Source organism: Malaclemys terrapin, chromosome 16, assembly GCF_027887155.1.
Source record: "Malaclemys terrapin pileata isolate rMalTer1 chromosome 16, rMalTer1.hap1, whole genome shotgun sequence".
Lineage (NCBI taxonomy): Eukaryota > Metazoa > Chordata > Testudines > Emydidae > Malaclemys > Malaclemys terrapin.
Genome location: NC_071520.1, coordinates 18903838 through 18931529, shown reverse-complemented (window position 1 = coordinate 18931529; position 27692 = coordinate 18903838). Strand labels below are relative to the sequence as shown.

General features: G+C 44.6%; 1 long non-coding RNA gene across 1 annotated transcript in view; it reads right to left on the bottom strand.

The window, feature by feature from the left end:
• Window positions 1-309: 309 nt before the first annotated feature.
• Window positions 310-27692, bottom strand: part of LOC128824876 (uncharacterized) — a 189177-nt gene continuing 161794 nt past the window's right edge. Inside the window, exon 3 of the long non-coding RNA XR_008442535.1 lies at window positions 310-753. This is a non-coding gene — a long non-coding RNA (uncharacterized LOC128824876). The remainder of the gene's footprint in view (window positions 754-27692) is intronic.

Here is a 27692-nt window from a genome sequence, read left to right as displayed (position 1 = left end):
CCTCTAACCCCAATTAAAAAAAAAATTCAAAAGACATAACTAGTCAACAACACGGTGTCAATTCTTCACCACATCCACTTCCTTTTATTCTGTATCCACATTGCCTCCCTTTTGTCTGTTGATGTCTTTGGATTGTAAATTCAGGGCAGGTATTGTCTCTTTCTGTACAATGCCCTGCACAATGGAGCCCAAGCCCATTTGGACACTCCCATAGTATAAATATTTATTATTACTACTTTGAATGTAAGCTCCTTGGGGCTCAGACAGATTTGTTTTTGTTGTCTATGTTTGTACAGTGCCTAGCACAATGGGATACTAGTCCATCACTAGAGCTCCTTGGTGCTACAAACAAATAAATAATAGGTCTGTCTGAGAGTTTTCCAGTTAGATATCCAATAGCTTCTTTAATACTTGGTTGCCACCACAACAGTAGTCTGTAAGCTTCATGGTAACTAACTGTATTATTGATTCCTTATTGGACTATCAACAATGCACGCTGCTGGAATCTCGCCCAATTTGTCTTTTGATAGCAGTTAGCTCGGAGTCACGGATTAGAACTGGCATACCTTGGAGCCTCACGATAAGGCTGAAACATTCGGCAGGCAGTGAATGAAAAAAAGAACAAACAAACATGATTCTTGCATAAACACTGGAGGGATATTTTTCAATAAATTGGACACCTGCCTGGTGATCTCTCTCAGTCAAGTCTTCTTCACCTACAGCCCTTCTTCTCTTGCTCCTCTATGAAGTTATCTGCAAAATCAGAATGGGGGGAGGATCAGTGAAGGAACCCAATACTAATAGATGATCAGACAGCAAATGTGAAAAATCGGGACGGGGTGGGGGGTAATAGGAGCCTATATAGGAAAAAGACTCAAAAATCGGGACCGTCCCTATAAAATCGGGACTTGTGGTCACTCTAAATACTAAAATGTATCCAGTGAGACTGCAATCCAAAGTGCTTTCTTCCGGTGAGAGCCAAATAGCTGCTTGCCTTACTCAAACAGGTAATAATAATAATAGTAATAACTAGTTCTTCTACAGTGCTTTTCATCTCAAAGTGCTTTACAAAGGAGGTCATCACTATCCCCAGTTTACAGATGGGGAAACTGAGGCTCAGAGAGGTGAAAGGAGTTGACCAAGGTCATGCAGCAGGGCAGTGGCAAAACTGGGAAGAGAATCCAGGTCTCCTGAGACCTTGTCCAGTGATCTATGCACTAGGACCCCCTGCTGTCTAAGCCAGAGTAGTCTTGAGAAACCTCAGACAACCTTCCCTCTAATTTAAGGGCCTGGTTTTCTATTGCCCTGTAACTTGTGTCGACACCTATGCAAAGTGAGTGTAAAGTGCTGCTATTCTTATTCCAATAGCATTTGACACACATTTTGCACTAGTGTCAATGGCAATACAAAGTGCAAGGCACCAAGAGATCAGGGCCCAGTGTTGAATTGTAATTCTTTCCAGCCTCCTTTGACAACCAGATTGTTTTACTGGAACCACTGTGGTTTCTGATTTACAGTGTGTATTTTAGGAGCATATTTACTGATTTTAGGGCCCAATGTTTGCTTACACAGACAAACCTGGCTGTCAGACCTCTCCTGGAGGTTGTCCCTGTTCTAAACTGGTCTGGAAGAAAGTGAAAGATGTTTTGTCCTGGAATAAAAGTTAACAAGATTCCTGCATTTGGGCCCGGATCCAAAGCCCAATAAAGTCAGTGGGAGAGTTTCTATTGAATTCAGTAGGGTTTGGATCAGTCCCGTGACCTTGGGTCAGGCCACTGCTTAGTACAGTACGTTAAGGAACCTTGCCCTTTTCTTTAATAGCCTCTCTCAGATTCCTCTTTTTCCTGTTTCAGTTCCATCCCCTTCAACTTCATTCCTGACAGTCAAACACTACAGGGTTGCTTCCCACTTGCTAGGGCTGACTGGGATGTGCTTTTGAGGTGGGTGGCAACCAACAGGACTCAGTAACATTTAGTGACCTTCTGCTCCATTAGTTTAGTTGCTTAGATGCCAGGCTTCCACTCCCTGCTATTTGCAGACTCAGATTGTGATAGTTTAGCCCCTGGCCTTGTGCACGGTCCCCTTTTACGAACAGCAGTAACAAAGGAAGCAAACACAGAAACGTCACTTTCGGTAACCGAAGTAGCAGCTGACGTCGGCTTAGCTAGAACAGTGCCTAGTAGCAGGGCTGGATTGGGACAGTTCTCTTACTATGGATCTAATGCCACTGTGTTAAGCATTGTACACAAAGAGATGGCCCCTGCCGCAAAGAGCTTTTATTATTAACATGAATAAAAATGGCAGATGTCCCACCTCAACGAGTAAAGCAGAGGGCACATTAAAGCTGGCTGAAATTCACCAAGTTCGCTCTTTCATTTTATTGTTATTAAAATGTGTTGCTTTGGGCGCAGACAAATATTATAATAATTTGTACTATAATAAAAAATAATCTTGCTTTGGATCCAAAATGATTTTTTTTCAAATGTTTTAGCACCCCCACCCCCAAAATCAACTCATTTCTGCTTGAATTGAATATTTCTTTTGACCCCTTCCCCCTCCCCCACCTTTCATTTCAATTTTGGATTTTTATTTCCATTTTAATTTTTTAAATAAATTTTAATTACTTTTTTAAACAAAAAGTCATTTCGACTTGAAAAAAAATCAGAATATTTCATTTAGTAAATGTCAAAATGAAACATTTTGATTTGGGAGTTTTGGGGTGGGGGGTGTTGGTTGGCTGTTTTTTTGGGGGTTTTTTTGACAAACAATTCTGCAAACTCAACATGAATTCACAAAAAGTTTTGGCCGAATTGAATCTGCAATTAAAAAAAAAAAAAGTTTCACTGAAAAACGTTTCCCAATGGCAGTTTTCACATCACAATCACACCAAAGCACACATTTTAACAGGTTTTTAATGCGTGGCAATTTTTTGCCCCAAAATGTTTTGCCCACTTGCACTATAAAACCATCCTATTTAGCTGAAAATGCCTTTCCTAACTGCGGGAGACTTTTCATGGAAATAGTCCCAAATTTCAAGTTCATCATGAAGTGAGAAAACTACTTGTACTTCAAGTAGCTTTGCATGTTGGTATCGCCTCCTGTAGCCTGCACTGCCAACCATGGCATAGATTTCCTCCTCCATTCTCTGCAAGACAGACTAAGTAATCCAGCCCCCATAGAAACCCATGGGAGTCTTATCTATTGGTTTCATCAGAGACTAGACTGAGCCCTAGATTCCATCAAGAGGGTGGGACAATCCTGACTGATAGACACGTGGGTGATTTCGTGAAATGCCAATAAATGCTTGGGATGGGCAGGACACCAAAAATGGGCAAGAACGGTCAACCCTTCACAATGCCAGAAATAAACGATTCCTGCACCAGAATACTTGCAAGTCACTTGTGGCCAGAGTACTGCTGAAAGGCTTGTATAAGTGAGTAAGCATATAGGAAAGACCTGGGGTTTCATATAAGTTTGTTATTGTTACTTATTTTAACTGCCCCTAGGGGCTGATGGATAAACAAATACAAATGGTGGATGTAATGTATTGCTCATATGTGCACTGCATCTTTTAGGGTAGCCAGAGTTAGCACTAAACAAGTATCTGTTTCCCCAAGCCCCACACACACACACACACACACACACTCTCTCTCTCTCTCTCTATTAAATGCATGCATTCCAATATGTAGAGGACTGTGCATGATGCCAATTAGGAAATCATTCCATGGCTGTGTGTTCTTCTGAGCTTCATACCTGGCTGCATAGACACTTTTTGTATAGATTATTAAAGGCAACATACAGTGGAGGGGAAGCAAGCCTACCTGAATATATGTATAAATCATAGAAATTAGAGCAGCTAATCACCTATTAGGTCACCTTGTCCAACCCCCTCCAGTGCACGATTGCACCCTATGCTCCCTCAAGTGCTCTCTCTGTCTAGTTTTAAATTACTGAAACAAAGGGGAGTCGTCAGCGGATACGCTACGTAGGGTTTTCAACAAAATAAGCCTTCAAGCATTTCCATCCTCCACGCCAGACTCTTGAATCATGAGCTCATAAAAGTGGGGCTGATAGAATCATAACTAATATGCATGACAGCTCCGCCACCGCATTCCCCTTTCCGTTGTCTAGCAGGGAGATGCAAACAAATGAACAGATAGACCAAGTCCAGCAATACTTTATGACACCCATAGAAGGAGTCGGCAGAAAGGGCTAGAGCCCTCCTCGTACTGCATAAAACAGGCAGAAACAGTTTGAGTCTACACAATAACACTCCCCCTGAGACAGAACACAGTGAGGGATGGTGACCAACCAGGAGGGGCGGGGCATGGGAAACTACAAAATCACAGTCTCTCTCTTTGCTGTGCAGGAGTCTTCTTAGTTTCTGGTTGTATGAAAGACTTTATTTTTTCCTTGCAGTGTGCTTGCTGTTTTAATGTCAAGGGCCAAATTCTGACCTCATTCACATTGGTGTGAATGATTAGGTGTGAGTGCGCTGTAGCCAATGGGATTACACTTCTGCAGATCCAACATAACTGAGATCAGGGAAGGAAGGATAATAGCCTTGTGGATGAAGCATTGGACTGGGATGCAGGAGAGCGAAATCCACTTCCCAGCTCCTCCACAGGCTTCCTTTGTGACCCTGGGCAAGTCACTTAATCTCTCTGTGCCTCGGTTCCCCAACCGTAAAAATATTTTCCTACATCACACGGGGGTTGGGAAGATAAGCCCATTCGCGTTTTTGAGGCACTATGCCACTTGGGGCAATAAGTACTATATATACGTACCAAGGATGGTTAGGCAGCTAATGTGCTGTGAATGCTGCTTATCACAACTATCATAATCATATGCAAAGGTGTTGGAGCTGTGTTGGTGCCAGGATATTAGATACTATCACAGTCATCTTTCTGTTACCCTGCACTCTCCAGGTCTGTTGTCTCGTTTTACTTTTAGATTGTAAGTTCTCTGGAGCACGAACCATGCTTTTGTTCTGTATTTGTACAGCACCCAGCACAACAGGGCCCTGATCCCTGACTGGGACGTCTGGCTGCTACTGTAAGGCTGTATCGGTCTCATGAGCCTATGTAGTCTAGCCACTAGAGGGAAACAGAGCCACAATGCATAAGTGTGGGCTACAATAATATAGGTAGATTCAAACCCTAAGTGTGGTCAGAGTTGATAGGCCAGCTGAGAGGCAAGTCTTGCAGAGTGATATGAAGAAGAACAAGAATATGGTGCATGGCACACTGCATCAGAAAGTATATTCTGGGCGAAGAGATGGTGTAGAAAAGGTGCAGCGTCCCACATAGGAGGAGATATGGGGATTTGGAGTTTGGCTCAAAGAGGCATTGGGAGAATTCATTAATAACCAATGTATCCTCGGGCTCAATCCAGCTTCAGAAACTTACAGTTTAAATAAACATGAGTGAATTTACTATTCCTCTGTGTCAGATCTTCCTCACCTTCTGTCCAGCTCATTTAGTGCAGCTAAATGCTTATAAATAGCTTACATCCTGAAAAGGCATCTCTTCCTGGCAGGGGGTCACCCAGTACTCCTCAACTTCTGTCATGGCTGATGTTCCGCCACCACAGATCACTCAAATAACTGCCCAATGGGACAGAAAGGATGACTGGGCCATTTAGTTCAACAAACCCACCTCCAGGGTCTGAAAGAAGAATGTGTTTGTGCTTTTCAAAATTTAGCTAAGCTACATGTTGTGTGAGCAGCAGTTGTGGGGGAAAATGGATATGATAACTGGATGGAGCATTACTCGTGCTGCCATATGTTAACTTTGTAAGTGTAATAATGAACTCTACATTTATCTGGTTTGGCCTGCCCCGTTGGTTATCACATGTACACACTGTGAAACTAACAATTTGGAGTTTACTCCGCTCTGGCCTGGCACCAAGATGTTCTGGTAATTCAGATACATTCCCCCAAGCTATTCTCATCACCGGGGTTTCTTTATCTTGTTTTTAACTCAGTCCCTGCTGAGCTACAGCATAACCCACACCAGGGGAAAGAACAGCTAAATAAACTATTAACAAGATTGACTTTTGCAATACTTTGTTTTTAGTGGCAAGAGCTAAACTGAGATAACACGGACAAGGACAGAGGTTATAATGATTTCACAAATAGGGGCCAGATCTTCAGCTGGTGTAATGACTGTAGCCCTGTATTTCTGATCCCTCGCTTACTGCCTTTTAAGGGGATGTCCCATTGATGATCTCACTGTCAACAACAAAGTAAGATTCAAGAATAAATATTTCTTCCACACATGGATAAGGGTACCTTGGTCTCTTTTAAATTGGGTTGAGTCCCTGTGTTCCTTGTTTTCTGTCCCCTGAAGGACCAGCCAAAGCAAGCTCTGGAGTCTGATCTGGCTTCCAGATGCATGACTCAGGGGTGCGGAATGAAACAATAAGGTCTTCCTTAGGTGTGAGGGGAGAATGTAACACTTTGTCTGAAATGAGCCCTTAGAATGATTGTGCAAAATCGCTGTGGGCACCACAAATAACCAGTGTGTCCCCGCTTGGTAATTTCTAAGAGTCTCCTCTAGAAAACTAGTTTCTAGGCATTTAAAATTAATGGCATCACTGTGTGATAACTGTTATCCCACAAACAATGTTTGCATTGATCACAAAACCTCTAATAATCAGAGAGGGAAAGGGGGGTAATTGAATGCCTTTTCCTCATCAAGCAAGCAGTTTATTTTTAAATGAGGATCCCTGCCCTGAACTTTATAACTAGTGTATCGGAGTCAGAGAATGGAAACTCATGGTGACAATGCAACCAAAACTCAGAGATGCACTACAGTATTTAGCAGTGTTTACCTGCTCCAATAATTCACATCCCAGGGTAGAGCTCTATAGATTAGCTCCAGCCCTCATTAGGCAGGATAGAATTATGTGGGTTAACAAAATAATACTCTGGGTTTTCTTATTCATTCTAAAAGTGCCTGGAGACCTATAAAATCCCTCTGAATCCTATTAAAAAACTCCTGTGATAATTTTTCATTCTGCAGCCCAGTTGAGCTGAACTAATAAATTAACATGTTATCTGCATGGGCATCCATTAGAGGATCAAATGAACATGATTCGAGTGAGTAACTAACAATGCCAGTCCCAAACGGTGGGGAGAAAAACAGAGCCAGAAAGAGGCAGGTACCCGATTCAGAGGCCAATGGATTAGGGTGTCAGCTACACCACTACCTGCCCCAGGTCAAATCTGGCAGGCACCATAAGAGAGTGGCTGTTGCTGCCAAAGGAGTGGAGCAGGATACCCAGAACAAAAGGCGGGGGACAGGAAAGGTTGTCAGACAGGGAGCCATTCAAATGAGATTTGCCTGAGCCCCCAAATGGAGGCTCAGAGGCATTGCCCCTAATCAGAGTCCCATCTTCGCACAAAAACTTCTCCCTCTGCTGGGGTGGTGCTTTGCACTCACACTGGCTGGCCCAAGAGAGGGGCAAGGCTAAAGCAAGAGTGCTGCAAACACAACCATCTGCAGTGTGGATGCAGGCCTTACGGCTGGGCTGGCACATTGCTGGTCCACACAAGTTAACAGTGACTATGGCTTTGGCATGGAACAAGTAACCATGTTCGCTATCGGCGCCCTCCTTTAACGTCCTTCTCCCGAATTGTGCTAGGGCAGACATGTGGTGTTGATGTGGAACTTGGCAGCTTCTCAGTCTGTTCATCCCTAGTACATTTTCCCCCTCAGAGCTTAGGAGAAAGAGAATTTAAACATCCACAGCTAGAGGGGAAGGTTAAGACCCAAACTGAACAGGCCTGGCCAGAGTCTGAAATGTACTTTGAGGGGGCAATACGTATTCCACTCCTCTCCCCATAAAGGCACACTGGTGAGAATGCTCCCGGCTTCTCCAGTTTGGGCTCCTTTAATTGTTCTCCCCCCATAAAGAGCTATCCCTAGCTGGTTTCCTACATTTCCCCATAAGCGTTTTCGGTGTCTGGCCTTCTCGGAGTGAAGTCCCATGCCTCACATTATAGCCCCTGGACACCTGGGCTCCCCAGGTGCCTCCCAGAAGAGAGGCAGCAAGCAGTCTCCCTTGGCCCCATGGAATCAGCTTCAGCCATAAAAGTCAAAGCTTCCTGCAGAGCAAGCTGCTCACACGGTAAGCTTCAGAAGGTGGAGAAAATATTTCCAAGCTCTCCCTGGCCTGCTGAGCCCTCGAGCTCTCTCCCAGAATGCCAAGCGTCCACTCACTCATGTAAACTCTAAGCCTCAATCACCTAAGTGCTTGATTTATTAGGGCTGGGCCTAGACCACGGGTTCTCAAACCCCCCTCAGGGAGTCACGAGGTTATTACATGGGGGGTTGCGAGCTGTCGGCCTTCACCCCAAACCCCGCTTTGCCTCCAGCTTTTATAACGGTGTTAAATATATAAAAAAGTGTTTTTAATTTATAAGGGGCGTCGCACTCCGAGGCTTGCTATGTGAAAGGGGTCACCAGTAAAAAAGTTTGAGAGCCAGTGGCCTAGACACTGTGTAGCCCAAGGTGAACTTCAATACGTAGCTCCTTCTTGCTAGTCTAACAATGACAATACCTAGCTTTTAAATAGTACTTTTCAACAGTTGATCTCAAAGTGCTTTACAAAGAAGGTCAGTATCCTCATCCCAATTTTACACCTGGGGAAACTGAGGCACAAGGAGGGAAACAAAAGTTGAAGTCTCTATTTTTCCCAAACTAACCAAAAAAAAAAATGGCACTAGGCTAATGTAAATGTTTTGTTTCATTCTGACCACTTTTTATTTCTAATTTTTAATTTATTTTAGCTTAAATTTCGAAATGAAAGGTGATCAGCAAACCAGAATTTTCCATACTGAAAATGTCAAAATCGGATGGTTCAACAATTTTGAAACTTTTTTTTCCCAAAATGTTTTCAAGTCAAAAATTTCATCAACACCGACCCTTTCTTGAGAACAGTTTCACTTTTGGTGCACCAGTATTTTTCAACGTGAGAACAGTTTGAAAAATTCCCAACCAGCGGTAGTCACAACTGGCCGAGGTGCACTCTCAAGAGGTGTGCAATGACTGTGAATTGCATGCACAAAATTAGAAGTCGGTTTGTGGCTAACTGAAAAAAATCCAGCTTTAGTAAGTCTGGTGTTTCCCTCGTGAAGGAAAAAAACCCAGCATTGTTTGACTGTAATGGTCTGTAACATTACACGTTTACAGTACTATTACAACAGTGTTTAGAGTCATTACATGGGGATAATGTAGCATTTTTTTTTATACAGCAATTGGGAACCAGAAGCCTAGTGAACCTTTGTGAACCCTTTTTAACTAAGCTAATTACTAGTTTTAATTCCATTGAAACATAAATTGCCGTGCCTAATATCAGAAGAGCTGAGTCTTTTGAAAATGAAACTGGCTCGTATGCTTTACAGTATGTGTTGAATAAATATATATATTTATTCTTACTGTACACCTATCTCCTGGCAAAACTTGCAAGTGATGCAATGTAATAAACCTGGGTATGAAAAATTTCTCATGTACACAGTTTCTTCACTTTTCTTACCTTGAATTCATCAATGCCAGAGAGAATATTCTCTTGGCACTGTTCTAGATGGCATATATTGGAGGCATAACACACTCTGACCAGTACATTATACTTACATGGTTTAGAATTCGTATTTATTACTGTTTGTCTTTCAGGGATCCAGACAAAATTGGAGCAACCAAACTCTGCACTAGGTGACCAGATAGCAAGGGTGAAAAATCAGGACAGGGGTTGGGAGTTAATAGGCACCTATATAAGGCAAAGCCCCAAATATTGGGACTGTCCCTATAAAATTGGGACATCTGGTCACCCTACTCTGCACTCAGATACGTGGTTACAACTTGTATTGATCTGAATTGGAGATGTACTTATGTATTGAGGGTAGAATTTGTCCCATAAGCTCGAGTGCCATGGGTTATGGAGGAGAATGACAGATTTTTCATGGTGAAATAGTGGTTCCCATAAGGAAGAGTTAATCTTACTGTGGTGTTGTAGGCTGATATAAGTACGTAGACAGATACCATTGCTTAAGAAGCCACATCAATATAACATCACTATGTTAGAAAATGGCTTTTGACCTGGCCGTAACAGGTAATTTTTGACCAGGGCCGGCTCCAGGGTTTTTGCCGCCCCAAGTGGTGCAAAAAAAAAAAAAGCCGCAATCACGATCTGCGGCGGCAATTCGGCGGGAGGTCCTTCACTCCCAGCGAGAACGAGGGACCGTCCACCAAATTGCCGCCGAACAGCTGGACCTGTCGCCCCTCTCCAGAGTGGCCGCCCCAAGCACTTGCTTGGCAAGCTGTTGCCTGGAGCCGGCCCTGTTTTTGACCCAGCACCAGCCAAGAACCTCAGTCTCCTGAACTCGGTAAGAGATACGCACTGCATGCACACTGAACTCCTAGCCTGAAGGCCAAATGTAGTCCTATTTGGTGAAAATTGATTACATTTGTCAGGTGAATAAAAATCCTTTATTAAATTTGCCTGGTTGAATGTATGCCTGTGTATTTTAGTTTTCCATTAGAGCACCGCTGAATTTGTCTGAAGTAGTTAAGAATATCATAAATGAAACATCAGTAACAATTGGACCAAGCCACGATAGAAACCCTCCAGGAGAACACGCTTCGCCTGTGCAACTGAAGTCTAAATGCTGCTGGTTTAAATTTCTCCCCACCAAAGGGGAGCAGAAGAGAAATTAGGCTGGAAAATGGAAAAATACACAGAGAAGCACTGCCAAGAGGAACCGCATAAATATTTCAGAAATAGTCACAAAGTTCAGAAACAAATGTTTGCACCCGCCAGTTCTAATCATTACATTTAGAGGAGCTGTCTGTTTTTTTTTCCCTCTCTTTCTCCCCGTTTCCCCTCTCCCCACCATCCTCTCATCACTGAATGCATCTGATATGCTATGCCTGGGGAATTCATTTCAGTTGCCCGGGTCTGATGTCTAATTATGATGCAGGATGCAAGGTTATAAATTTCCTATGGGATGCTCATTATATAGAGCATATGAATGTGCTGTAATCAGGCGTATTTGTTGCTATGGAAAAACACAGCAAGCATGCAGCGCCTTCTGTGTGGCATCTTTAGTGTCCATGCACTTGGAGTACTTAGATTCCTTGGCAGCCTGTGGCATAGCAACATGTTGTCTGGCATGAAACCCAAGGACGGGACAAGTTTCAGCTGAAAATTTATGGGGCGTTTTAGTCTGGTGTATTTTCAAGAGATGCATTAAATGTAAGAATCTTGTGTTGTTCCTTTATAAAGGGAAAAGACCAAAGCAAAGTACCGTGGGCAGCTAGGGGTTGAAAATATGGCCCCTCTGTCTTTCCCAAAGACTGAAGCGGTTGTCTTCCTCTAATGTAGATTAACCACTGCCATTTAAAAAGGAAAAACAGTTACATAACAGAATTGTTTGACCATTTAGTCCAACTCTCATTTATCTGCCATCACAAAACAGCCCTGGGATTGGATTTCCATGTGCCTAAACCAGGAACTATAAGCCTGAATATCACAAAGGACAATGTCCAGGTAGCATATGCGGGGCTCAGAAATAATCACAATGCCTATTAATTCCCTTACTAACCCAGTTTTTGAGCAGCTGGCTGAGTTGAGGGGGATGCTGAGGTGTAATTCTTGCCATGCAATTAATGAATCTCACCAGCACATTGAAATATGCTGACCGTTCGTTTTACGCCTCCCTTATTTTAAAACACTTAACCTGAGCCCTAGGCCTGTGGAGCTAGAGTGCATTCTTGAGGGGATATACTCAGTCGCCATAGAGAGAGACTCAGGGTGGCAGCCATATTACTTTGTAACATGCCCTGCCTGCTAATTGGCAGGGCTGTGTTGGCACTGAAGGCAGAGGGCAACACAGCTTTCCACACAATGACTACCATGGGAGTGGGAATAAAACTGGGGGAAATGGTGAAGGTGATACAAAAGAATGGCTCTTTCATATAGCTAATACTCATCCACAGCCAACTGAAGCCACTAGAAAGGCTCCGTTAACGTCTATGGGCTTTGGTTCAGACCCAAAGTTCTTTATTTTTACAGCCTTTGACCCAAAACTGTTTTTATACCAGATTCTTGCACTGAGATGTTGGAGGTGAACCACTTGAACCCATAAGTGAGACATATAGAAAAGAGCTGCTTCTATATGTATGCTGCTTATATCCCCTATCTGAAAAATTATCAGAACTATTGAGCATGCCAAATGTGATACCCCCCGGTGTGAATCAGGTTCATTATTTGTGTACTCCTTATTCCAGAGTAAATTAGCTGAAACTCTTGAAAATTCTTGTGTGGCCATTTGTGGCAAGCAAATTAGAATATATTGTTTGGAAATAAACAAGCTGCCATAATAAATCCCTTGCTTAAATTTCTGCTAAAGACAAAAGTCTTCAAGACTTGGAGTGTTTTTCCTCTAAATCATGAGTTTACCCCTTACAAAACAGCTCTGAGATGTCTGTTCAGAGTACATGGGGACTTGGGGAAAAGGTATAATATATATTGGCTTAGTTCAAACGTCTCTTTATAATGGAAGACAATGGAGCAAATTCTTTTTTCTTTTTTAATGGATACATTTCTATATGATTTGCTGGAGTTAAAGTAAAACTTGCTTTGGTCCACTGTGCTATTTTGAATGGTTCTGAGAGGCTAGGTTCCTAGAACATGCACTTTCCCTAAAGACTAATAACTCAGAGCCCACCAGGAGAATTTTTGGAGAAAAAGAACGGTGGGGGCACGCATGTGTGTTCCTGCTTCAGAAATAAAGGTTGTTTTGTCCTGGTCTCTCTCTTTCCTCCACCGCTCCATTTCTTCCTTAGGGTTCTCTTTTTGCCACTGCCTGTGTATGTCCAGGGCATTCAGAGCCAAGTTGATGAGAGCAGCAATGATCAGAGAGTACAAAGTACACCTCTACCCTGATATAGCACTGTCCTCGGGAGCCAAAAAAATCTTACCGCGTTATAGGTGAAACCGCGTTATATCGTCCTTGCTTTGATTCGCCGGAGTGCGCAGCCCCCTCCCCCCCCCCCCCCAGAGTGCTGCTTTACCGTGTTATATCGAATTCGTGTTATATCGGGTCACGTTATATCGGGGTAGAGGTGTAGCAGCATTTGAATGACAGCACAAGCAAGCTGTGGCTCGATTAATGCAGGTTCCCACCCTGTCTGTCTTGAATCTAATCCATTCCTGTCTGCTTTGTGTGTTGCTATCAGAAGCTCGTCTTTACAGATGATTTAAATGTGAAATGGACAGTTGACTCTGAAATTTACACTATTGGCTGATACCATCGAGGGCATGGAGGGAGGGAACTGCCACTGTTCACCTCTAGAACATGCTAAGTGTCTCCTCTTACAGTAAAGGAATATAGGTGCACCTAGATGTAGCTACTACCACACTTTTTAATTTCTTGCTGATGAACTTGGCTGATAAAGTTGAAGTGTCTGATGAAAGAGGAGATAAAAGAGGAGATATGACTGGACCACGCACAGATTAGCCAGAAGTGACGGCCTATTCTGCAAGCTTCCCCTCACGGGCTACGTGACTGAGAGGGGGTGGCAATCCTTTCAGCTGCAGTTCAAGGACAGCTGATATTGCTGCCAGCCACTGCTGTCTGATCCGTCTTTTGGGGCTTATGTGAAATAAGCTGATGGAGCGTCAGTCCTAGTGGACAATACTAAAGACGTTTAAGTTCTCTCACACTTGGCATCTCTATTAACAAGCTCTGCAGAGAGGCTAAGTTTTGCACAAAGAATGAATTCACCTCTTGTCCCCGCAGAGAGCAGTCAGTGCAGATCTGGGCTTGATGGGACAGCAGTTCAGAGAAGTTTGCACCGTGGCTGCCTTCGCTGTACTTGTTCTAACCCTATCTTGTTCTTACTGTGCTTTAACTCCAAGGATCTCCAAGCACTTTACAATCATTGCAGCGGGTGGCATTTGCCCAATTTTACAGAGGGGAAAACAGGAAGAAAGGAGAAATAACTTGTCTAACGTCACAAAATGAATTAGTAACAGAGCCAGGAATAGGGGTTCTGAATTCCACCCCACCCTTACTTAGACAACTCTCCCTCTAGTACAAGAAACTGGAGGCAGCGGTACATGGCTGCTGAGTATAGAGTCCCTGGTTTGGGACCCAAAGTAGTGGACGGACCCAGGTTCCACCACCAGCCACTAGAAAAGTGACCTAAGCCCTGGGAAGGGGATAAGGCTCACTTAGGAGCCCCAGTAAAGCATGGGATTTAAAGGGCCCAGAGACAGGGTTGAAGACCCTGGTAAGGGGAGATGGTTGTGTTGGACTTTTGCTCCACTGGAAGCATTTTTGATTGTGCGACTTGGCTGATTTAATGTGTCGACAGACACAGACCGCTAAAACTTCCCGTAATGAACTGTGGTTTTCAGCAGTGGTCAGAAACCTCAAACATAACAGGAAATGAAGCCGGGGTTTTGTTCCCCTCTCACCACCACCGCCAATTTCTTATAGGGGGTGAAGTCACTATCATTTAATGCTCAGAGACAATGCTCTCACATTTGGCCCAAAAGGAGCCATCTTCTGCTCTCTCTGACACGCACATCAATCTGCAGTGACTCCATTAAAGTCAACGGAGTTATTCCAGATTTACCCTGCTGTAAATGAAATCCGAATCTGGGCCACTGATTCTAGCTGTTTTTCAGTTGCTGTTTTGGAAAATGCTAAAATATTTTTTTCTCTTTGTGTCAATTGCAACTTCCCAGCCTTGCTGCTAGGTTACCGTTTTGTTTTATCTCCATTTTTTTTTTTTATAAAACTGTGCAGAAATGTCATCTCCATTTGATACCAGTATCAGGCTTTTATCTCCTCACACGTAAAGCTCTTGCCTATGAAATTTTGGGGGTCATTATTTTTTTCTGTTCAGTCACAGCTTCATCTTATCTTTTACCCCCAGCCCCACACTACCCCTCTGTACACCTTTATATTAACTGATACAGTGTAAAGATCAATTAATAGAACCGAAGAAGGTGACAAATGATCCCTCTGTCTCCCCCCCGCAAAAAAAAACAGGTCCATTTATTTTCTCAAAAAATAGGTTGCTGGGGAAATATCTGCCTCTTGGAGAGAGGTAACCCATTGCTGTGTGTGTTGTGGGTCCCCCTGTGCTGAACTGCAGAGGCTGAGTCCATTAAAGTCCCGGGCTACAGAATCTTCTCTCTTTAGTTTAAGCTGTAGCCGCTCGTTCTTTTAGTTCTGGTGATCCAATTTCAATCTGCGGTGTGTCAGCCGAGATGGCAGCCATCACATGACTATGAGAACTCTTTCAGTCTCTAGTGTACAGTTTTGGTGGTCAAAATGGGTGAGTAGGTACCAAGGATCTTGTGTTCTATTCGGAGCTTCGCTACTGATTTGTGCCACCCTAGGTCAAGTCACTTAATCTCTTCACGGTATCTTTAACATGGGTCTAATGCTTATTATACTTACTGAGATTGTGTGTGCAAAGGCCAAATACAATGCACAAGGAGCAGAGAGTACAAAAATCCTCATCCTTTCCCTCCACCAACCCTAGTATCTCCGCCCAGGAGCAAAGCAGAAGTACAGTCCTTGCACTTACCACCCCCAAGAGCATGGGAGCAGATGGGGCAATGGTTCCCATGCTGCGCTCCACCTGGGCCATCTCTGCTTGCAAGGCTCAGAAGCAGCACACACTGCACCCATTAAGAGGTTGGTGCAGCAGCTGTGCCCTTAGGAAGCCGCGGGAGGCATAATGCCCGTCTGAGGCCCAAAGGGTCTAAGACTACAGCAACAAGATCCCACTCCACCTCTCCATGTAAGGCTGCGCTTCCTATGCAGGGCCAAGCCATGAATGTTTGATAAGGGGTTTTGGAGCCCAGAACATCATGCCAATGTGCAAAGCCTTGTCAATAATTGTTTTCAGTGCTGTGGACCATGTGGATAGTAAAGAGTCAGATTGTTTAGCTTCACCTGCAGGCTTTTTCAGACTTCTCAATCTCAAGCAGGAAAACAAATTTAGAAGTAAAATTTTTTAAATCTACAGCACGCTGATAAAGAAAGACCCCTTTGAGATGAGAGAGACAGCCCTTGGAATTCACCAGGAATGGACGAGTTACCCAGAACCAGCACAGTTACAGAAATCAAATAGCTTTTGGTTTGAAAAAGAAACAAACAGGTCACGAGAGAATGCAAAGTGAGATCCTGGAGAGCCAGCATCCATTACCCTCCATTAATACACTAGCAGCTAAACTTGGGAAATCTGTACCTGTTTCTAACCCAGGGGTGTTGGAACAACTTTTATAGTGGGAGTGCTGAAAGCCATTGAACCCAACTGTAAACCCAGAATCTGATGGAAACCACTTCAAGCCGGGGACGCTTCTGCACCCCCAGCACCTGTAGTTCCGGCACCTGCTCTAAACTGTCTGTTGCTCATAGGAATGAACACTCCCTAGTCCATGACTATGCCTGACAGCAGATCCAGCTCAGGTTTCCTGAACACCACGTAGCTACGAGAGGAAGGGCGGTACAGCTAAAAAGGCCAAACAACAACAAAAATAATCACAGGGAACTGATTCTGGAATCTGATTGGACCACTGCACAACTTTCTAGTGCCAGTACTTGAGGCCAAATTTAAAACCGGCAGCCTGAAAACTACAGCTGCATGAAAGTGAACACAAGAAGCATATAAGCAAATTCTTTTAAAACTTCATGGGCATATTTGCAGACAGTGATTTTTTCCTAGTATTTTTAACTGCAGTCAAATTAGGTATTAATATTGCTTATTAATTTATGTGGTATTAGCAGTCATATAGCATAGCACCTAATGGCATTAATATTAGCCATCTGTGCTCTATTGCTAATGTTCTCACAGGACTTTATAAACACAGGAGCACATCCTGCTCCCTTTGAAGTGAATGGGTGTTTTACCATTAGGGGAACAGAGAGACGAATCCAATGAGGTAGCGTAGGGAAAAAAATGAACTTGTTTTCAAGGATAGGTTCCAAAGAAAGAGCATGAAAAAGCCTGGGGCTATACCAGTTTGGTAATTCAGCCAGGTCCACGGGCCAGGATGCATTAAGGAGGCATGAAGATAGCTTTCCAAAGGATAAAGATGGTAATCTCTGCTCAGCTGCAAAGGGCAACAGCTGCTGAATAATTGTTGCAATAGCACTGGCTCCAGAGGCAGCTTATCACCCTGCCCTGTTCTCTTGGTGGGAGATTAAGGTGGTGGGACTGACTGCTGAGAGAGACTGAAAGAAGAATGTTTAAAGGGGGCAAAGAAATGGCAGCCAGAAATTAGAATAAAGGAGTAATCTCCCCCCACCCCCAGATTCCAACTGCACCCTTCTGCTTTCAGAAAATAGCAAGGGTTTTGTTGTTGTTGTTGTTGTTTTAAAGAGAAGGTTTTCTCCTAGCACACATCCCAAGTGTTAGAATAAAGAGCCTAGGACAGGGGTGGGCAAACTACTGCCCGGGGGCCACATCCGGCCCTCCAGACATTTTAATCTGGCCCTCGAGCTCTCACCAGGAAGCGGGGTCCAGGGTTTGTCCCGCTTTTGAGTTCTCTTCATTATAATCATATTTCATTTTTATTTCGGTTTCCTAAGCCACTGTCTACACTGGGGTGCAGCTCTCCAGGGTAGACAAGCCTGGAGGAAACTTTGGCTTTGCTAACCTTGCCTGTCCCAGCAGCCACTAAGAAATGACATATTTATACTTTGCTATCCAATGATTTTCATTATCAATAAAATCAGAGGGAAAACTATACATTAACAACACGGATGTCACAATTTAATCAATGCTACATAGGTAACACGAATAACAATTTCAAATGTATTTACCTGTCCTCCATGGACCTCAAAACAATTTACAAAGACGAGTTAGTGAAGACTCAAGTCCCTGACGGAAGGTACTGTAGCATTTTACAGATGGGTAAACGAGGGCCTCAAATTTAAGGTGAGATTCTGAGCTCCATGCCCCTATGGAATAGTACTTCATTCCATAAGGAGTCCCATTGAAACCAAATGGGACCAGCCATGGATTATGGGATTACTCCACAAGCGTGAGGGTATTGAGCTAGCCATAGCAATTTGCACCAGGTTAAACAGCAAGAGTGTGGAAGACACAGGCATCCTAACTCTCAGCCCCCTGGTGTAACGACAAGCTACGTATCTCATACACGCAGCACACAAAGAATCACTGTCTATATACTCCTCCTGGTAATTCCTCCCTGTATTGTAGCATTGACTTATTGGTCCTCTGAAGTGAGGGAGGGGTGATGGATTCACATTAACGTGCATCCTGGGAAGCTGGTAAATCCCTAGGAGAGCAGCATGATTCATTTTTAATGATACGGCAATTCTTCACCGACTCTGTGAGCCCCATAAGCCACGAATTACAAGCCTCGAAAGTCATCATCCCTGACTGAGCAGTTGTTGGTGTAGGAGTCTTTCCAGCCCAAGAGGGAGTCGTTAAAGCAGAGGGATCATTTCAAACTAAGTGACAAGAATACATTAGGGGAGGGAAAATTATACTTTTCAACAACAACAGCAACAACCGGCAAAGAAAAAGAATTGCTTCCTGCCAGAAATTCTGATTCAGAGACACGACTCGAGTGCAAATCACTCCCCTCTGTCGAGGCTGCATGGAGGAAACCTATACACGTAGGTCAGAGGCCTAGCTACAGCCTGAGGCTAAACTAATTATTGTGATTTGCTCGTCTTTTGTAATTAATCTAGGAAAGGCTTACGGCTGTTAGCAGCTTTAAAGAAGTAAATCTGAAGGACCAATTAATTAAAAACAGCAGTGCTTAATGAGGACCTTTTGGTTCTCTCATGTTGATTGTTATATTTGTTGAAAGTTTCGTTTCCGCTGTCTGTCAGATCTTGTCTGGTCTTGTAAAATAGATCTTCTTACTTGCTGCTTAGCCACTTGACACTGGAACAAAAGCTTTCGATTACAAAGCAATTTGTGGGGATTATAATGGAATGATCTACACCCACGCTTCCCGATTTAACAATCAATTTGAGTCAGGGTTAAGTTCAAGTGGGAAACATTAGGCTCATGAAACTACAGTTTGGAATCTACCTGATTTCAGCTTCTTCTCCTTCTGCCTGTGTCTTGGAGATACTGACCAGGCTCCAAAATGACAAGCAATCAAAATCTCTTCTGGAAAATAGGAGGCAATTTTTCTTTTCCCTTAGTCTTATCTGTGTTTGCCCTGGAAACATCCATCCATCATGCAGCTAGGCAGGTGCAAAACCCACGTGCAGACAAGCAAAGACACAGCTTGCACCAGAGGATCAGCTTTAAACTGGGGGCAGGGCCCAGGGGAGGAACTCCACCAATGCAAAATTGTGGGCCTCCTTGTTTAAAACGGAGGTTTGCCCTGGTGCAGCTATGCTAGTAGCTGGCCATAGAGACGAGACCTGAGCTCTACACTGAATGGGAGCGTGTAGTGGTTTTCATACATGTCTATACAGGTTAAAGCCCTTGTAGACACTGTTATACCAGCAAAGACAAACAATTTTGCTCCTATTACTTATTTCGTTTGGCGAGAAGGTATAAGCTATATCAGCAAAAGCACTATGCCACACTGAGATGCAGGAAATTTGGTTTCTATTCCCAGCTCTGCCACCGATCTACTAGATGACCTTGGCCAAGTCATGTCGCTGCTCTGTGCCTCAGTTTCCCCCCATCTGTAAAATGAGGAAAGTGCTACTATCCTCTTTGGAAAGTGCTGTAAGATCAAGGGATGAAAAACACTACTTACGAGCAAGGAATGTTACCATAATCATCATCAACCTCAATAGCAAAACTAAGTATTGAACGGAAGTAAAGACCCCTCTACCATCCTAGGGTTCATCTACAGAGCAAGCAGCAGTCCATAGCATCCAGCCTCAGAGCCCTGCTCACACTGTGGGGCTAAAAAGAGCAGTGTAATCGTTTGGGCTCTGAGCCCCACCCCTGTCCCTCAGCTTCAGAACCTGAGCCCAAATGTCTACACCGCTATTTTTAGCGCCATAGCACAAGCCCAAATCTGTTGAGCCAGGCTGCGAGACTCACTGAGGCAGGCTGCCACTCACTGTGGAGACTCATCCTTAGTCCCAGAGCTAGCCCTTCCCAAACAGAAATGAGGTATTCTGCAGGGCCGGATGGGAAAGAGCTAATACAGCCACGCCCCATCCTGTACTTGAACTATCCTCACTTTCTACAGCTATCATTTTTCACATGAAGCACATTCATTTTAAATTCCCTAAAGGCAAAATGTATTGTAGGCATCACTTAAAAAACAACCAGCCAACTTCCTGATATTTTATATTCTTTTTTATATTGTTAGATTTATTTTAAACAAGCCATGTGTTTGACAAAACACAAGCGCCAGTAACTCACAGGAAGAATGTGACATTTCTCTCTCAAGGATATTTTGACTGACACATGAAAGCGTCTATAATCTTTCGTAGGCTCAAACTGTCCATGTTAACACCCACACGTCTGGTGAATAAGATCTTGATTGCATTCGACGCAAGATGTAGGCTGCCCCCGCCAGTGTCCCTAGCCCAGGGAACATTAACACCTCACCTAGTCTGGTTTAAGATCTTTTTCATGACTTCAGCTTTGTTTCTTCCAAACACCACAAATTCAGCACATCAGTTGTTCCTTCCCCTCAATCCAGTGTCTTCTGGAACCATCTATCTATATTCCCTGCAGGTTCCCACTCGACCAGCCGCTTGCCTAGGAATCACCCTGCTACATCATCCTCGCTTCCAATCAGAACCTACTGATTCTAGGTACCTCTCTCTCCCCATTCTCCAACTGGCCCACTTGACGGCTTTTATAACCACCTGGCCCCTGGCTGAGCAGTCTCACCTGGTAGGTAGTTGATCCAGCTAAGGCTGAGTACAATTCCTTTGAAAGGGCCAGCCACCTTGTGGCACCAGGAAACATCTGACACTCTTCAACGAAAAGGGTTCCCCAGCCCACAGAATCACTTATGCTGCATCATATGAACTTGACTCAGTTTGAAAACCCTCCCAAATCAATAACATCCCTTTGGAATTGCCACTTTAAACCAGGTCACTCTACTATCCTTATATAACAAAGCCAGAAACTGGCATAACTAATCTCTGGTGTCTTATTTGCTATATGTATAGATGGGACCATTTGACTGCTTACAGTAAACACTTAGGACAAATTTGTCCCCTATATGCGGGTTTTTCGTAGGCAGGGGAGTGCAAACTCCATGAGTTTTGACCCATTGTTTCTGGGGGTTGGGAGAGGGAGAAATGGGGCTGAACAGGAATTCAGCCTACGGCTCCTGCAGATCACAGGAGACCCGCTGAAACCAGGGCTATCTGTGTGGGGACACCAAGCCTGACTGCCACAAACTCACACCTTGTGGACACCACAGTCACCAGTGTGTGTGAATGGTAACAGCCACTTAGCCCTGAAATGGATCTATATTCCCCTGCCCTGATCACGGTCTCAGCTACAAAGTGCAAAGTGGGTGGGAATATGCTACCCAGGCAGGATGCCAGCATCTTACTCTCGCTTTGCACAGGTGATGACACTGGGTGCAAGGCAATGGAGAATCCAGGCCCTTCTGCCAGAATACAGCTGTCCTCTTTCTCCCACCTCTAGCCACCAAATGCTGGCAGAAAGTTGTGCTGCTACTACCTCTCTTCTAGCTCAGGGGGAAATACTTCTTTGAATTCCCCTTCGAAATCCCATTTGCAACATAGGCATTCTTCGCCTCCAGCATGGATCTCTCTCTCTCTCTCTCTGTATCTGGGTGGCATCTGACGGTGACTGGCAACACGGCACAGGCCCCTGCTCATCCCACTCCCTGCCATGTCTTCAAACCCCACTAGCCAACTATGAAGATCACTGTGCTCTTCTGGGACAAAGATATACCAACAAACACGTCCCCGTGTGGACAAGCCCTCAGAAAACCCGGGTTAAGGGTGAGAGAGCTGGAGGCAAACCAGTCTCAATTCAGGGGGTTCAGCCTCTGCCAGAAGAGGTCACCCTAATCCAACCCTCTGACCATGTTCAGCACGCATGCAGTGTTGTTGTGGCAACCTTTTGGGTGTGCTGCAAGACACCCCTCATCGGTAAAGCTTTCCTGCCATAACCAAATTAATGGAGGAGGGAAAGAAGACAGAAGATTATTATTTAATTACATTATGATGATGCCAAAGGGCCCCTAATCAATATCAGGGCCCCATTGGGCGAGGCCCTATATAAGCATATCATAAGAGACAGTCCCTGCCCCAAAGAGCTTACCATTTAGATAAGATAGACAAAGGGCAGGAAGGGAAAACAGAGGCACCGGGGGGTAAAGTGACATGCCTAAGGCCATGCAGCTGATCGGTGGCAGAGGCAGGAACTGACTCCAAGGCTGACTCCCAGTTCAGTGCCCTGCCCACTGGAGCACGCAGCCTCCCAAGATTAAGTGGCTTTCCAAAGGTCACACAGGATGGCTGGGACAGAACTGAAAAATGAACCCAAATGTCCTAGTCCATTGCCCTAAACCACAAGCTCAGCCTTGTCTGTGGTGCAGAGCAGGGAAGACAAGACAGGAAAACACACATACAGGTCTCTCCCAAGCTAAGCTGCCTCCAGCTGCCTCCCCGATGTGAGGAATCGTGGTGAATATCCCTTCCCATTCGCAGGCAGACGACATAGGCCCACAATTACAGCCCCACACCCACTCACAGTTTCCCAGCTAAACTCGGTCATTGACCTGCATTGCACAAGACTGCCATCTAAACCTAATATTGACCCATTCCCATGTGGTGAACTAGCAGAGTTCCAAGAAGCTACTGCCCAGCACGGCACTCCGAGACTGCAAGTGGGACTTAATTGCAGGCACACCCCACATCCCATGCCGGGGTCTCCAGTTTAGAGAGGATGAGTTCAGCCTCCAGAGTCCGCTGATGTTCTAATCCCTCCTCAGGTCCAAATTGAAAACACAAATAATGATGCAATTTATTCAGTCCTTCTAGGCAATAAGAAAAAAACCTGCCACATAACAGATAAATCCAGAAAGATGGAGCCAGAGATTTTCATCTGTCATGATTAAATACAGTAATAAGGCAGTCTGAGTGCCTCTTTACCACAAAAACAAACAAGAACCCTCCCCTCCATTTTATCCTCACTTTCAAAGAGCGAGCTGAGGGGTTGGTTGGGTTTCCTTCTGTCTCTTCTTTGGGTACAGTCAGTCCATTATTAAACATTAAAGTCACTTGTAGACAGTTTCCCACAGTAGAAGGTTTCCAAGATTCTAGTCTCCAGCAGATCCCAGCTTGACACTGTTAGGAAGCTCCACAGGCACATTCACACAAAATCACCACCTCAAAAGCCTGGAGACTGGCATTTTAGAGCCAAATGAAGCTCTTCGTGGGAAGCTACGACGAAATGTTCTCTGCATTCAGTGCCTGCCTTGGCATTCGATCCCTTGTTGCTGCCAACCATCAGCCACTTCAGTCAGCCACTGGCAGGTCTAGATGCTACTGCAGGCCTTCCTGAGGAGCAGGGCTTCGAAGGGAATACACGGAGCGTAAGCAGTGCAGCCCCTTCCTTCCATCAGCCCTCTTCTCCGTTAAAAACGTCATTCCATCCATCAAAGAATTAATCCACTTCCCAAGCTGAGGAGACTTCAACAGCCTCATCTCTCAGATGTAACGGCTACAGCACAACATGCTGCTGGACTGAAGGTTTTTTGCTTTTGTTTTGTTTTGCGAATCCCTTAGAGACCATAAGATGAGGGGTAACATTTTTTTCAAGCGTGCCTAAGAACCAGATCGTCAAAGATATTCAAAAACATTTGATGATCTTGGCCCATGTGATTTAGGAGCCTAAGGCCAATTGACTTTCAATGAGGCTCCTCAGTGCCTAAAACTACATTTGAAAATGCGATTTAGGCTGGGCCGGCTCTAGGCACCAGCAAAACAAGCTGGTGCTTGGGGCGGCACATTTTTAGGGGCGGCATGGCCGGCGCCAGAATGCCGCCCATAAAAATGTGCCCCGACCACCCTAGCTCACCTCCGCTGCTGCCGCTCGCGCGCTGTAGCACGCAAAACAGCTGATTCGCGCGCCGCTGCTCCCCCTCCCTCCTACACTTGAGAGCCTGGGGGGAGGAGGCAGGGCTGGGGATTTGGGGAAGGGGCGGAGCTGAGGCAGGGCGCCGGGGATGGGGTAAGAAAAAACGGCAGGAGGGGGCAGCCAAAATTGTTTCTGCTTGGGGCGGCAAAAATCCTAGAGCCGGCCCTGGATTTAGGTGCTTCTGAAAATTTTGCCTGAGATCTACATCACATTTGAGCCTTCCGAAAATGCACCAAATCTGTTTATATGTGATGGGCCAAATTCTGCCTTTTACACCTGTGCAACTGCATGGGCTTTACCTGGGTTGCATTGGTTAAATGAGAGCAGAATTTTGGGCCCAGGATACAAAAAAGGCCTGATGCTCCCTTATTCTGTGCAGCTGGAAACCAACCAATCAGCCAGAAGCTAATAAATGACTCAATGATGGAACGTGAGATACACGATCCAGAACATGCCGAAGCTACCAATCCCAGGCCTCAAATTTAGATTAATAGATTATGAAGCCAGAAGGAACCATTGTGATAATCTAGTCTGACCCTCCTGTAGTACTATGATCCCCATTTTACAGATAGGGAATGGAGGCACAAAGACACAGGGTGCGTCTACACAGTGAGCAGCAGAGAGTCTCAGAGCCCGGCGTGACGCAGGCTCACGTGGCACTAAAAGTAGCTGTGTGGAAGTTTCAGCTCGGGCTGGAGCTTGGGCTCTGAAGCCTTGGGGGGGGGGGGGGGGTGATGGGTTTCAGAGCCCAAGCCACAAATACACAGCTATTTTTAGTGCCATAGCACCAGCGTAAGTCTGTCAACACTGACTTACTGCCATGGGCTGCTGCTAGTTGTAGGCATACCCTAAATGAGTTGCCCGAAGTCACACAGGAAGTCTGTGGCAGAGCAGGGAATTGAGGCCAGGTTCGAGTTTCAGTTTAACACCCCCTGATTCCTGCACCACCCTTCCTCTACCCTATTCTCTTCCATCCTTTGGAACCTCAGTTTCTGGCCAGAAGGGTTTGAGTATGTTTGCTCCTTGCACCAATAGCCCCCATATAAACTCATGTTGGCATCCTGCAGACAGCTTTGCGTGTGTCTAAAATGTAGTTTGGTGAAGGAGGGTGGCATGGCAGAGTGAAAGGACACTCCTGTTGGATGGCTGAAGGGGCAATACCTTGCACCGTGTCAGTGGGTAAAGTGAGAAGATTGCCTCCTGGGGCACAATCAGTTTGTTTCTATCTCACCTTGATAGAGTCCTAGCTGGGGCTTTGCCCCGACATCAATAGAAGGGTCAGAAATGCATTGATTAGATCTGATCAATGGGAACCATTCCTCAAAGTCTGAAATTGAAGGTTGCTGCTGCTCCAAGTTCCAGAGGTCAGCAGACGCTTGGAGGACAGCGCTGAAGAAGAGCTCTGAGTAAGTTTGAAAGCTTGTCCCTCTCACCAACAAAAGCTGGTCTGATAAAAGATACTACCTCACCCACCTTGCCTCTCTCTTAGTACATGCTTTTCTACTTTAACAAAGGGACTGATTTCTTCAAAGCCAATCAAAGCCGATCAGGTGCTTTATCCTGCTAAACCTTACTTGTGCACAGGAATGCAGTCCAAGCCACAATCTAGCCCATCAGAAGGATATCATCCTTCCTTAATGATTGGATCTGAAAAGGTATTATATGATGTACCTCTTCCCCCCTCCCCCAAGCCTTTCCCTGAGAAATGGTCCTAGAGAGTTTTGTGGTTGTTGTCCATTAGCTTACGTGTTCTCATTTCTAGTTTATGAGATCTGGGAGACTCATTTCAGATTAGACTAAAGGATAAAGATTAGGTGTTCTGTAATTTAGTATTTCCTTTGCCTGCTCCACATTTAACAGTGCTTGGCAGAGAGAAGGAAAGGGTGTAGCCAAGAGAGATCTTTTTCTGAATCCACGGGACCTAAGGAGAAACCAGACTGACTGTGTCACTTGATTCTGGTTAAGAACTTTTGGCCATGTGCCCCCTCCAAACTCTATGCCTGCATTCACTTTGCCATCAAACCATGTGTCTGTTTGAACAATCCCATGAAAAACACATTAAAAAATAAACAGAGGAGCTGTTCCAGATGTTCTGAAATGCTAAACTTAGTGCCTCACACTCTATCCTCCCGATCTAGCTAAAAAAAACCCCAGAAAACTCTAAAGCATTCCTGAGCTGGTTTGTAATGGGCCATTACTTCATTCTAAAAGAGTATTTTCTAACACTGGCTTGAACAATCAATCTCTCTGACAATAAACAAGATCACACAAACTCTTTGAAAGTTTGGATCTGCTGCATGAAAACAAAATTCTTTGTTCGTTTTTTTTTTAAATGAGATTCTTGTGTCTTTTTGGCCTCAGATAAAAAATTGGTTCTCTGTAAATAAATGCACATATGTAGGGCTAAGATCAGGACCAGCTCCAAGCAGGAGATGACACAGAGGGCAGGGATTGATTTTCCGTGATTCTTGCATGGGCATGCAGGGAGGAGGTAAAGGCTTCTAGCACCCTGTTCCCTCGGTGCATCCATGCACAAGCCAGGGACAACCTAGCCTTTAGGATTTGCTGCCCCCTATAATTTTGCATAGAACTATCGTCCTCATGCACCTGGCGTCATGCAGCTTCAGAAAACTGGTTCCACCATAACCAAAACAATATTCAGAGCATCGGAGAGCCCTTCCTCTCCCACCACCCCACACACCTTAAATCAAATAAATAAATAAATCATCCCTATACCCTGAAAAAGCCAGGCGAGACATGGATGCCATGATTTCCCTATGGCCCTGCTGCCAACTGTTCTATCGGGGCCTAAACCTGCAAAGTGTTAAACCTGATCCAGCAAACCACTTAAATACATTCATAAACTTTAAGCATGTGAGTTTTCTTGACTTGAATGGGACTGGTTAAAATAAGCATGCGCTTAACTGCTTTGCTGGATCCAGGTCAGAGTGCCCAAGCAAGATCAAGCCCTAACCTGATTTTATGCTAACAGTGTTATAAGAAGAAATTCCAGACAGCTAAGACTTAGAATTTCCTTTGCCTAGTGGCACATGAGACAACCCCTTTCCCCACTGCTGTCTGTCCAAACCAAGATGTTTGGCTCCTTAGTAAATTGTCTCCATGATAGCAGCATCCTTTTTGATCAGCCTGTGATAGGTCATTCTTTGTCCTCCAGGCCTTCTCTTCCGGCCAGGTGCAATCCAGTCTAGGATGCACCCTGTGCTGCTGCCACAGGTTAGCCTGATGACATGACCAAACTACTGTAGCCATCTCAGTCTAATTATTGAGTTTGCAGTCTGCTGACTCATGTGGTGCAGCACTTCCACATTGGTTGCACGACCTCTCCATTGAATTCCCAAGATTCTCCTTAAACAATACTGGGGGAATGCATTCAGCTTCCTATTGTGTATTTCCACCATCTGCTACGTTTCTGAGACATACAATAGTGTTGGAAGAACAACAGCATTGTCCAATCTCATTTTAGTGTGTAGCTGCATCTTCTTACTCTTCCAGGTATTTGACAAATGGAGACTGTTCCACTGACTTTACCAATGCCTTTACCTCTTTAGTGAGTTG